At 38.2% G+C, this 12,472-nt stretch overlaps 1 long non-coding RNA gene across 1 annotated transcript in view; it reads left to right on the forward strand.

The window, feature by feature from the left end:
• LOC144083351 (uncharacterized) overlaps positions 1-12,472 on the forward strand; it is a 54,589-nt gene that overhangs the window by 41,853 nt on the left and 264 nt on the right. Inside the window, exons 9-19 of the long non-coding RNA XR_013303529.1 lie at positions 76-167; positions 1,736-2,264; positions 4,917-5,001; positions 8,095-9,284; positions 10,478-10,655; positions 10,734-10,824; positions 11,698-11,756; positions 11,847-11,916; positions 12,007-12,070; positions 12,153-12,220; positions 12,287-12,340. This is a non-coding gene — a long non-coding RNA (uncharacterized LOC144083351). The remainder of the gene's footprint in view (positions 1-75; positions 168-1,735; positions 2,265-4,916; positions 5,002-8,094; positions 9,285-10,477; positions 10,656-10,733; positions 10,825-11,697; positions 11,757-11,846; positions 11,917-12,006; positions 12,071-12,152; positions 12,221-12,286; positions 12,341-12,472) is intronic.

Below are 12,472 nucleotides of genomic sequence, written 5' to 3' on the forward strand. Positions count from 1 at the left end.
GCAATTCAAGGTTTCAACACCATAAGTGCACTTGCTAAAAAATCTTAAACATTTCCTGAAACTTACTGCTTCTAGGGTCTGCCAGCTGAGCTGCGTCCTTGCCGGCCGTTTCTCACAAACGCTCACTTGGACCGTCTTTTTATGCCCTCTCAACAAAAAAGAAAAAGGTGAGCTGAAAAAGAGTTTCTTTCTATATCTTACTATAACTCAGAAATTAAACACTCAATTGTTAGCCTTTGCAAGTTTCAAGAGTTCAAAAGTTAATGGATTTTCAAGCTAATCGTCAAAAATGACTTGTGTTTCCCTTCAAAATTTTTGTTAATGGAAAGGGAGAATTGCTTGAAGACTTTGTGGACTACTTTTAGTTTCAGAGAGGAATGTTTAAACTATGTATCCATTTATCTGGTGATAAGGCCATCTAGAAAAGAATGCCCATGCCAAAAGGGAGGTCAGGGCACCAGTTCATTTCTCTTTCTCGACACTTGCATTCATCAGACGTGACTGCATGCTTCACATTCCCCCAAGGTAGAATGCTTTGGCATGTCTATTTGATTTTGTGTGTTTCTGAATTGGATGAAGGACTTGGCAAAGGGATGAGAAATATGAACAGTTAACAGCAATGATTTAGTTCTTATTTCAAAAAAAAAAAGTCAGGTACTCACACTGATATCAGATACAGTTGAAACAACTATTGTTTTAATCAAAATATAACAGGTTACAGTGCTGACTTTAATGTGCCCACTCAGATACTTTTTCAATTAAAGTCTCATTCACAATGTGTATTAATGCTTTGCCCCCCTACATATTAAGCATTATTAGATTATGACTTTTTTTGCAATTTAGAATATGCTTACATGACATTCAGATAAATGTGAGACAGCATAAATCTCTATAATGTTGTAAATGATTTCCACTAGATAAAACAATCACAACATAAATGTTGTTAAATTGATCTGAACAATGACTTTCTCATATCATTCATACATGCACTTGACATGAATGAAAAAATGGCACTCATGGTGTGCAAGCTGTGGATATATGGCATGCAGTAAACTTTGAATTCAAGCAACATCTTGAGACATCTTTTATACATTCCAATAACTAAACCCTTCTTTTGACAAGAAATCAGATGAGAAGGCAGATCAGCAAGAAATAGCTATACTAGCTATGTGTGAATGTGCATATACTTTATCTATTTATTTATTTAACATCAGAGTGCTTATGCCACATCAAGGCAGCCGGGCCTGAACTGTTGACAACAGCACAGTTGGTTGAGCACATAAAGCTGGCGAGCTGTCAGTTTGATGTCTGAATTACAGAGTGTGCACATCTGCACTAGTCAAAGTGCAGTTAATCTCAACATCTGTACATGCAGCTTCTTCACTGAAGGCTGGATAGGAAGACATAGTGCTTGTAAAGTACTGGGTACATGTACTGTATAAGAGATTGAACATTTATACAAAGACAGGTTAACATGTATCCTATAATTACACTATTGATGTTATTTTTGGCGGCCCGCCGGTGTTGTTTTCTCCATAGTGTTTCCGAATGAATTATGATCTTAAAAGGGCTTTAATGGCGTATTCCCACCAGGAAATAGCATTGTTTTCTTTCTTTGGTCTGGACTAAAATACAATGGAAACGTTTTGGTTTGTTGCGGTTCATTTTCACATTGCAATTCTCGCAAGTGCCCCGGGACTGACAGCTAACCCAGGCATGTGCTTCCATATTTTAGAATGTTACCATGCCCACCCTGAGAACATGGGAAACTGCAGAAATAAAATATCATAAAGATGTGATGCTAACCAAATACCATTTCACATAATACCTGTGGATATAGAAGCCTGTTATTCGGAGAAAAAGGTGCGTGATTTAAGTACAGGTTCGTATACATCTACTAATCAATAAATGATGTACATAATTGAGAGGTGCGTTCTAATATTATTTAAACCTAATCAAATTTTTCCCAGAAGTGTTATTGTAAGACTTTTTTAGATCTAGCCTTAAAGTCCTTTAAACCACTTTTACTTGATTTTGAAGGAGAGCACATTCACAGAAGTGAATATTTTTTGATTTATCAAAAGCATTATCATTTTACTAACCCCCAGATGCTTTTAATATTCTTTTGTCTGTTTTTTGCCTCCTGTCAAGAGCCTTTTATTTGTCCTTTCTTTCTTCAACTGTGAATGCTGGCATTGGCAGAATCCGATTGGGGCCATTGCAAAGACGTTATGATACTCCATGGGAGCGCTAAGTGAGTTCATGTAAGTACAAAAAGAACTTATTGGGGTTTAACTTTCACTATATAAAGCTGTCATCACATATTGCATGCTTGCTCGGTTTGATGAGTTACCACAATGATGATTTACACTTAAATGTCAGATTGATATCTGTCAAAGAGATACACAAGCGGCATGGTGAAAGAGTGGTTAGCATATCTGCCTCACCGTTGAGAACTGTGTTGAAAAATGTCAAATTATACTTTGGAAAAACTTTTATCCAAATTAAATTTGTGACTAATCGGAATGCTGAGTATTCACCATGCCTACTGTTCTGAATGGTTAATCTTCAGTGACAATATTCCATTATTTCTGCTTGAATAGGTCTCTTTTGTAAATGACGCATTTGGCCTCAACTGAATTTTACTAACAAGAATGGAAGGTTAACTAAAATAATTAAATAAGAAATCGCCACAACATAGCTGTTCACAATTATCTAATAATATGGCTAAACCCTGCGTGTCTGAGCATGTTGGGATGACAGAGGATGTTCGCACAGCTGTCCAATAACGCATAGGCAAAGGAGGCGGGACACAGGTGTCACATCTATGACACACTACATAATTCTTATCTTTTATTTACCCGTTCGGCCCTGTCTTTATTAGACTCTGCCATTTTTTGTACTTTCAAGACCAAGATTTGAGCTGGATTTGTCTGTTCCATTATCAATGTGTGTTTAAAAGCAAAAATTACATTTATTTGAATGATCACTAAGAAACATTATGGAAGTAGATGCCAAAAGAAAATACAGAGCAATTGGAGAACATGACAGGCAGAGATGCATGATCGCAATATAGTGATTACCGGGCAGAACACAAAATTACTGCCCACATGAGGATGAGAGGTCTGATCGTGATGCCATGATTATGACTTCAGGGGCTCTTTTTGTCCCTTCAGAGTCATGGAGGAACTGCCTGCACCGTTTATTATTACTGCTTCTGACTAGCTCTAGAGGGTGATTCAACTGAGCTTTGTCAGATGACGATAGCCCATGCAGTAGACCATTGTAATGGTTACTTTAGACTTTGTGATGTTTATTAGCATACGTCTCTAGAGGTGTATGATAAAGTGTTTTATTAAGAGAAAGGTCATCGAGAAGTCATTTCTTGCCAAGTTTTGGCAAGCTCACCGTATTTTGTCTTCCAGCGTAAGGTATTTTTTATATCAAATAGTACTGTGAAAGAAATAAGCACCAAGCATCTTAAAAGTATACGTATTATTGCTAATTTTTCATTGCATGGGACCATTTTAGCAGTCAGCCACAATACAGACTATTTTGATAGCCTTTTTGATATGTTCACAGCGTGACCGGACGTTTGGTCGCCCGGGTGAATATAATTTTGAGAGCTGGTTTCAACAGTAAACTCTCTGTCATGTTGTCAAACGTCCGGCGACCAAACGTCCGGCGACCAAACGTCCGAGTACCGTTCACAGTCAACAAGAGTTGTTGTTTTTTTCCACAAAGTTCCAGATGTGTATACCCTCAAATTACTTTTCACACATCTATTAAACTTAGAGAACCCTTCTTCGCCACAGAAATGAATGGGATAGATTTTCTTTAGCCGAGTACTCAGTGACCTTGTCCTGACCGCAAATACTGAGTTGTTTGCCTCTTCAGTCACATTTGGCAGTTATCGCTCTTCCCTCGATTTTTTTTATAGGTTTAAGAACATGGAATTGAGACCAGAGATTGGTAAACATATGGACATGAATGACATTTGGTCAAGACAGATGAATCCCAGTTTGTGCACTAACAAAATATATGTGTCACATCCCCATACCTGCTGATGTGATATCAATATGTGTGCATATGTGTGTATGTGTGCAGCTCTGTAAGAAACAGGACATCCTATTCCCCAGCCAGCTAAGATAAATGGAAATTTAAACCGCCAAGCTAACAAGGCAGTTGACAGGGTTATATGAGGTCTATTTTCATTCCCTAATGTTAAACACCAGAGTAATCAACAAGCTGCCTGGCTTCCTGTCTGTGTTCCTTGCTTCCTCCCTCACCTCCTTTGGTCTTCTGTCTCTGCTAGATTTCATTTAACACATCCATATTGGATTTCCCAATGTGTCACTGAACAAGTGGCTAGTACAACTTGCATCTGTGATGCTTTTTTTTCTACACAGACGAGCACAATTTGTATTTATGTCCATGGCAGCTGCCTCTGGTAGGGAACAAAATCTGTATGTCTTGTGTTTCCATGACAGAAAGTCTTATTGATATTGTGTTATATAGAGAGGTTCAATTTGTGGCACTGGAATGAAATTGATTTCACAGGAAACAGCTTCCAGAAGCAATGCAAAAATGTCTATAGAAATCTCAGCTGTACAGTATTGATGGGAAAAAAGGGAAGGCAATCCAGGGATGAAGTCAGCAAATCAGACTTGGGGAGGTGCAATAAGACCAATTTTGGGCCCTATTTTAGTAGATTGTGTCTGATGCAAGTATATTTTTGTGCCAGCACAGCCAACGAAGCACATTTTGGAATTTGGCGAACAGTTCTCTGTTAATGTAGGCAGATATGACTTTTTAAAAAGGGGGACTGCCACGCGGTATTTTTTATGAATGGATGTATACAATGTAATTTTTTCATTTACTGTGTACTATGTTTGGACTGCATTTTTTTCCTACAGGTTAATAACGTTGTTACACGGTCGATTGGTCGCCGGTCTTTTGGTCGCCGATCTCTTGGTCGCCGGTCTTTTGGTCGCCCGGAAGGTAAGTGATAATTACCATTTAAATCGTTGCTCAAATTCCCTAAATACAAACTGCGAATTACTATTTAGTCATACTTAATGCCCTAATAATTTTTAGGCTAAAGAAAAGCTCCAAATTTCCCGGACTTTTATTGTTTTTTGTTGGAGAACTTGTTAAGACCCTGACTGACGTAGCTTCTTAAAGGGACAACGCATGTACATACAAACTCTTATACACTCACACGCCGGCTCAGTGAAACTGCTCATGGCCATTGTTGGCTTTTATTGATGCGTAGACCGTGTTCTTTTACCTTGTTTTGTCACCGGTCTTTTGGTCGCCCGTTGTTTGGGTCTGGGCGACCAAAAGACCGGCGACCAATCGACCGCACACGGCAGCCAACGCAGCACATTTTGGAATTTGGCAAACGGTTCTCTGTTAATGTAGGCAGACATTCCTTTTTAAAAAGGGGGACCGGCACACCGTAATTTTTATAAATGGATGTATACAATGTTGTTTTTTCCATTTACTGTGTACTGCATTTTTTTCCCTCCAGATTAATAACGTTTGTACCATTAGTAAGGCTAGACAAATGTAATTTTGTGTTAAAAATAAAACAAAAAAACTAAACATTTGTTTTGTTTCACGAGGGAACGTGAAATTGTAATATCCTTTTTTAACAAAAAAAATCGTGTAATGGTATGGCATTAAACATCTAAACAATTGGATACAAAATCAACCTGAAAACATAACTTCCCACCATGAGTTTTTTTTTTTAAATGCAGAGTTGGATATCCCAGTGTTTATCCAAATTCAAGAAAGTCGACACATTTTTGCACACATAAATATGCATGGCAACACGCACACACACACAGCTGTGTTGCAAACTGAGCATAGTGTCAACTCTGAGTTAATGATGGATAATAAAAAATATGCTAATGAGCCAGCAGGAGGGAGAAGTTGAATTGCACCATCAGATGTGGGTGGGCAAAGGTTTAAAGAACCCTATTTTGACAACTTAATTACTTCTTACTGGGATATTACTTTGAGTTACTGATTGACCCCATTAAAAATCCAGACAGAAAGCCAGTGAAAACACCAAAGTGTAGCGACGAGATTGTTTCGAACAGCTTCTGTAGTTGTTAGAAGGAAAGGAACCACTGTCTACGATTCTGCAGAAATTAAATGAAGGGGAATAACATTAAAAGAAATGTGACTCAAAGACAGAATGACAGGCACTGTGAAAAGAGACAGAAAATGACAGAGTGAGGATGGAAACAATACTTGAGTCTATCTGGAGCATACTGCCTTTGTCATTAATTGGGGATGCCCTTTCTCTTTGCCTGCTTTTACCCTTGCCAACTCCTGCCTCTTCTATATTCTCATATCCTTGTTGCTCTCTTTCTTTTGACTCCATTTCTATGCCTATCTCTCCTTTACCCTACCATGTCTCTTTCCCTTTTGACTCTCCATACTTCAATACATGTGTCAATCTATCACAATTTCCTTCTTTCTTTTCTCTCTTTTTTAACACAGCCCATTTTTATTTAAAATGAAATTTTAAAATCATTCTCTTTCATCTGTGTTCTTGCCACAGTTTTTTTGTTTTGTTTTCTCTTCCGCACGCATGATTTGTGTCAGCCAAATGCAACAACAAGACATTTAAGTATACCTTCACATTGGATCACGGCGTGACAAAAAAATGGGGGCAGCGGCCCCTGGGCATCACCTGAGGGTTGTGGGAAGTCAGGGACATTATTACTTTATCTTTAGCTCACTGAGAACAGATTCAATCTAATGTAGTTTGTTCATAATAAAAAAAAGTTAGCATAATACAGGATAACCAACGTTTTAGACTGACACCGCCCTCACAATAAACCTGAATGTTCTACAAATCATGTTTATATGAAATGAATGAAGTAAAAAAATATATTATAAGAAAAAAAGCCCTTAGTTATTGTTTTTTGCAGGGTTTTTTGTGAGTTTTTACTTTTGAGTGAGTGATGGCACTTTTTTTATCAAAGAGCATATTAATAGGAAGGAATAAAGGTAAAAGATGGTTTTGAACAAAGATAGTGAAAGGTTACGCTTTCACGGCATCTTATTGATGTGACTACTTTTTATCGCCCATTTTCTCTGTATAAATTAAGCAGTGCTTTTGTTCAAGAAAAAGCACAACTTTGCTTCCATTACCTGATAAAAGAACCACATGATCTTGTTGACCCAGTTCCAGACCCCCCCCCATACCTTGATTTGCCTCAGCTGATTCCCTTCCAAGCATTCAGCTAGCAAATCTCACACAGGAAGGAGCACTTATTTAAGCTTCTTTAGTGTGCTCGAGACTTCATCCCCCCCTTCGCCGGTATGTCACTTTGCAGCTTGCCATCACCCTCTTCTTTTGCAAGCTGTGTCTGACTGCATCAGTGCCACTGGTGCTGACTCTTGTGTAACCTACATGGTCTTTGCCTGTTTCTCTGCATGCCTGGGGCTTTCCTTGTATGTAAATAGAAGGGAATACATGGAAGACCTAGAACACAGTTTTAATGCTATTTACTACACACTCATCTTTCTCATTTCTGTTGATAAAACTGATGAGAATGCTTAGATATTTAGAGGCTACAGAGTTTCAACATTTTAAGATTTTCAGCTGGCGTTGCGCCTTGAGAATTTTGCAGGAAAAGGCTTGGGAAACAATTCTTTATTTAGACTAAATGTTACTTAAAAAGATATTTAAATTGTATGGAAAACCCTTAAAGAAAAAATGTAGTACTGCTAATTTTCTCAAGATGTGCAATGAACATAAACATAAAAGCAATTCATGAATATAATGCCAATAAAATTATAAAAATCAGTAACTGATTTCCCAAAAACAGGATGAATAAAGTTATCTAATCTAATTTAATTCACTTCAAAATGCAATATATTAAACCAATTATCTAATTTAATGTGTTTGCCTCTTCCCCCATCCTCAACTACGCATGTGACCATCCACTCCAATGGAAAATGTCTTTTCATGTCTTATTAATGTTAATGGCTTAATGAATAATTTTTACATTTTTTTTCTCTTTTTTGTTTTGTCACTCATGTCATGCTAAATTACTGTCTATATGCCAATAGGTAACCAAAGATGGTGCTACAAGGAAAACTTCGTGTATTCGGACAAATCAGTGAAACAACATTTGAATCCTTTTAATGGAAGTGAAGAACACCCTTTTTTCCAGGAATGATGAATGTGATAATGCTTTATTTGACATGCAGCTCTAAGGAGGTTTTTTTTTCCAAGTTCGTTTTATCATAACTGTCATTTCAATGCATTTCCTAACCCTCACACCTGCAGTGAGAGTATGTACTGACAGAAGGAACAACAGACGCTCCTCATTCACTCAATAGCTGTACAGCAAGGAGGGACACATCCATATTTAATATATTGCCGTTCATAATTAACAGACCCAATCTCAGCGCTGTACTAGTGAAGGACATCTCTTTCATTTTCATGCTTGCACTTCATCACTCAGTGTCTCCCATTCATATTTTTTTGAGTTACTGCTAAATCTGGGGTCCTGGGTTCGATCCAGGTCGGTCCTACTGTGTGGAGTTTGCATGTTCTCCCCGGGCTTGCGTGGATTTTCTCCGGGTACTCCGGTTTCTTCCCACATTCCAAAAATATGCATGGTTGAAAACTCTAAAGTGCCCCTAGGTATCAGTGTGATTATGAATGGTTGTCTGTCTACTTGTGCCCTGCGATTGGGTGGCCACCAATTCAGGGTATCCCCCGCCTGGGATAGGCTCCAGCACCCCAAATGGTATTAAAAGCATGTTCATCATGGGTCTCTTGTGTCTTATGTGTTTCAATGACCCTGAAACCTTTTTTTTCCCCTCTGTACATTTATGGTAAGAACGCATTCTGTACAATATGGTTTTACTGTTTTTAAAATATTACATCACTCGGTTTTGTACCAACCTTCATGACAGACTGTGTATAAATCATAATCTTCATATCTTTGACTTTGTTTCTTTGCCTCCATGTACATCTTATCTATGCAACTTTACCTGAACACTATTTTCATCTGGTTTTGTACTTCTTTTTTTAAAACCTTTTTGCCGCAGTGGGAATGCCATTATGTATGTGTTGTATAATAAGTATTGTGACTTTTTCCATAACCTTTCTTTGACATTGCAGCTCAGCTTTAAAATCTTCAAACTTTCAAGAAGAGATTTTCCCTGACTTCTATTATATCGTACTATGTTATGCCTTGGTTGGCATGGTCCACACAGATACTGCTATATAGTTCATTGTTAGCATTATGGTAAGTATTTTTCCAATAAAGAAAGCGGTGTTATTTTGCGTAAAAAAATGTGTTGGACAGAACAACAAACATGGAGAGAAGGGCTGGACTATATAGCACTTATAATATTTTTTAAATGCTGGAAAATCTGTTGTGTGTAATTTCAGTTTTCCATTAACAGTGATTGTCAAAATTGCTGCAGATAAGATGCGTCATTTTTCAGATATTACATAAGTATCATTATATTGGAAGACTGACTATATATGAATATTTAAAAGTTATATCAACATCAGTAATCGTGGTGAAGTTATGGTATGACACAATCTTGGTGGGAATTATGTATATATATTAGGGAACATATTTCTGTCACGTCATTTTGCTACTTGTAAAGTGCTAAATGTTTATAAGAAGGCTTCATCGCCATTACAGCCTGAATATAATAACTTGGCATAAATCAAGGCATCAAGGGATGTGTCAAAGTCACAACAAAATCTCAATGTATTACATGTTCATCAACATTAATCAGTGTAGTAATTAATTTGTTAAATTATCGTTCTATTGAAGTTTTCCAAGCATATCAGATTGGAACGTGTAATGCGTTCCCCCCCTACCCACATCATTTTTTTCAATTAAGTTATACGCAGCCATTATCATCTTATGGCGGTGTTTTTTTTTAATTTATTTATTTTTTAATTCGTTATCCCACACACTTCATACCCATCATTACATTCTACCAGAGGTGGGCCGAGCATTTCACAGCTAGGCCTGCATTAATGCTAAGTTTGAATCAATCCAACCCTCAATAACTATTTTATGGCTATAAAATCTTTACTGCAGCTACAGCTGCGACACATTAAAAAAAACATCAATATTAACCTGGGCGGCCCGGTGGGTGAGTGGTTAGCACGTCGGCCTTACATTGGATGACCTAGGTTCAAATCCAGCTCGGTCCAAATGTGTGGAGTTTGCATGTTCTCTTAAGGCCTGCGTGGGTTTTCTCCGGGAGCTCTGGTGTCCTCCCACATTCCAAAGACATGCATGGTAGGCTGATTGGACACTAAATTGCCCCTAGGTATGAGTGTGAGCGTGAATGTTGTCTGCTGTTATTTGTGCACTATGTGGTGAAAGCTTTAAATCTAATTATACTTGCATTATGACAATAAAACATTCAATTCAATTAAAGTCAAAATGGTCTCCTTGTGCCCTGCGATCAGCTGGCCACCAATTCAGGGTGTCCCCTGCTTCTGGCCCAAAGTCAGCTGGGATATGCTCCAGCACCCCCCGCGACCCTAGTGAGGAAAAAGCGGTTCAGAAAATGAGATGAGACATGGAGGCATTCTTTGTGTTTCAAATGTTAAACTTTTAATGGAGTAAGATGGCCTGGAATAAAAGGTGAGTTGATGTAAAATACTAAGTAAAAATGTTTCTCAATATTTGGTAAAATTAGTGTACTAACACACTGTTTTATAGCATCAAGACCACAAAATTCACGACTAGTCTACGTCATCTTCAAAACATAGATACTATTGAGTTGGGAGGACAAACCACCTCTTGGAGCACGGTAAGCAAGCCACCATCTTTTCCACATTCAATATAGCGGGACTGTATGGGCGTCTTCAAAACATAGATACTATTAAGTTGAGAGGACAAACCACCTCTTGGAGCGCGCTAAGCAAGCCGCCATCTCTTCCACATTCAATATGGCGGGACAATATGGGCGTGGTTACGTGGGGACCCAGCTGGGTAAATTAAGCACATGTGCAGGGTTTCGCCCCTTTCAAATGGCGTTTTCAATGGCGACGGTCGTCGAGGTAAGGCGTAGAGCACTTTACTCGTCTAAGTGCATATTTATCACGCTACCTGTAGATTTTTTAGGAATCAATTGAGACAAAAACGCCAACAAATGTGTTAGTTTAATACCAGGTTGAACACACCGTCGATCATTTAAGTTTGGGCTGCTTTTCCCTACCGGCTGTGTGCTCCATGTGACTAGTTATCTTAGCTTTAGCGTCACGATGACTTTAAAAGTATATTGACCGTTTTCTCTCCATTATTGAGTCGTGTAGTCAGACTCAATCTAATCAAACAAAGTCGAGACATCAACGGACAGTTTGCTGGGTAACGGCTCACTCAAAAATGACATCCCAGGTGCACGCTTTAGTTCCTGATGCGTTGTATGTAATGATACTTTTCACCACAAAAAATCAGGTATACAAACATTGTTAAGCTAACTTAATCCTACTTGTTAACGTCAGTCTGTATTTAATCACCTTGACTGGAAAAGGGAAAGTAGCACGGAGCACTCACTAACTTATTTTCATTCATTCTTTATCTCGATCGTTTATTAAATTTCTTGTAAGATTTCTCTTGCCTGTAATAATTGTTTGGCAACTCCCAAATAGCTTGATTAAATCAAGTTTTCCCTCTTTTGCAGATGCGTGTCCAGAACACTCACCCTTGAGTTTACAGGAGAGAAGACTGGGCCAGATCATGGTAAAATGATTTCCCCCAAAAACACCGAAGCCTATCTATTGAATCTCCAATCTCTATAGGTGATAACTTTTGCATGTTTTCCCTGTTTAGCATCACCATCACCATGAAGCTCTTCCTGTGTGCCCAAAACATTCACCCTTGAGTTTACAGGAGAGAAGAGGTAAAACTATTTCCCCAAAAAACACCTAAGCCTACCTATTGAATTTCTAATCTCTATAGATGATAACTTTTGCACTTTTTCCCTGTTTAGCATCACCATGAAGCTCTTCCTGCGTGCCCAGAACATTCACCCTTGAGTTTACAGGAGGGAAGAGGTAAAACTATTTCCCCCCCAAGAAACACCTAAGCCTATCTCTATATATGATAACTTTTGCTTCTTTTTTCTGCACGCATCAGATCTTCCTCGCAAGTTGCCCGCTTGAAGATGTGGCGTATCTAATCTGCACTTTGGAGAATGCTGGCAGGTTAATATATTTGTTTATTGTAAAATAAGTTTGTGATATCTGAATTGTTTTTCCCCTCTTGTATAGGTAAAGTCCAGTTTTCTGGCTCATGCTGGCAAAGTGAGGCATCAGACTTTTAAGGTAAGGATATTTTAGAAACTTCATTTGATGTTATCTAATATGGGGGCAGGATTTGATACTAAGTCTTTCCTCTTGTAGGAAAAGACTCCCAAATCCTGCCCAACATTTTAAAAAGACTTGACAAAAACTCCT

This window comes from Stigmatopora argus, chromosome 10 (assembly GCF_051989625.1).
Source record: "Stigmatopora argus isolate UIUO_Sarg chromosome 10, RoL_Sarg_1.0, whole genome shotgun sequence".
NCBI classification, from domain to species: Eukaryota; Metazoa; Chordata; class Actinopteri; order Syngnathiformes; family Syngnathidae; genus Stigmatopora; species Stigmatopora argus.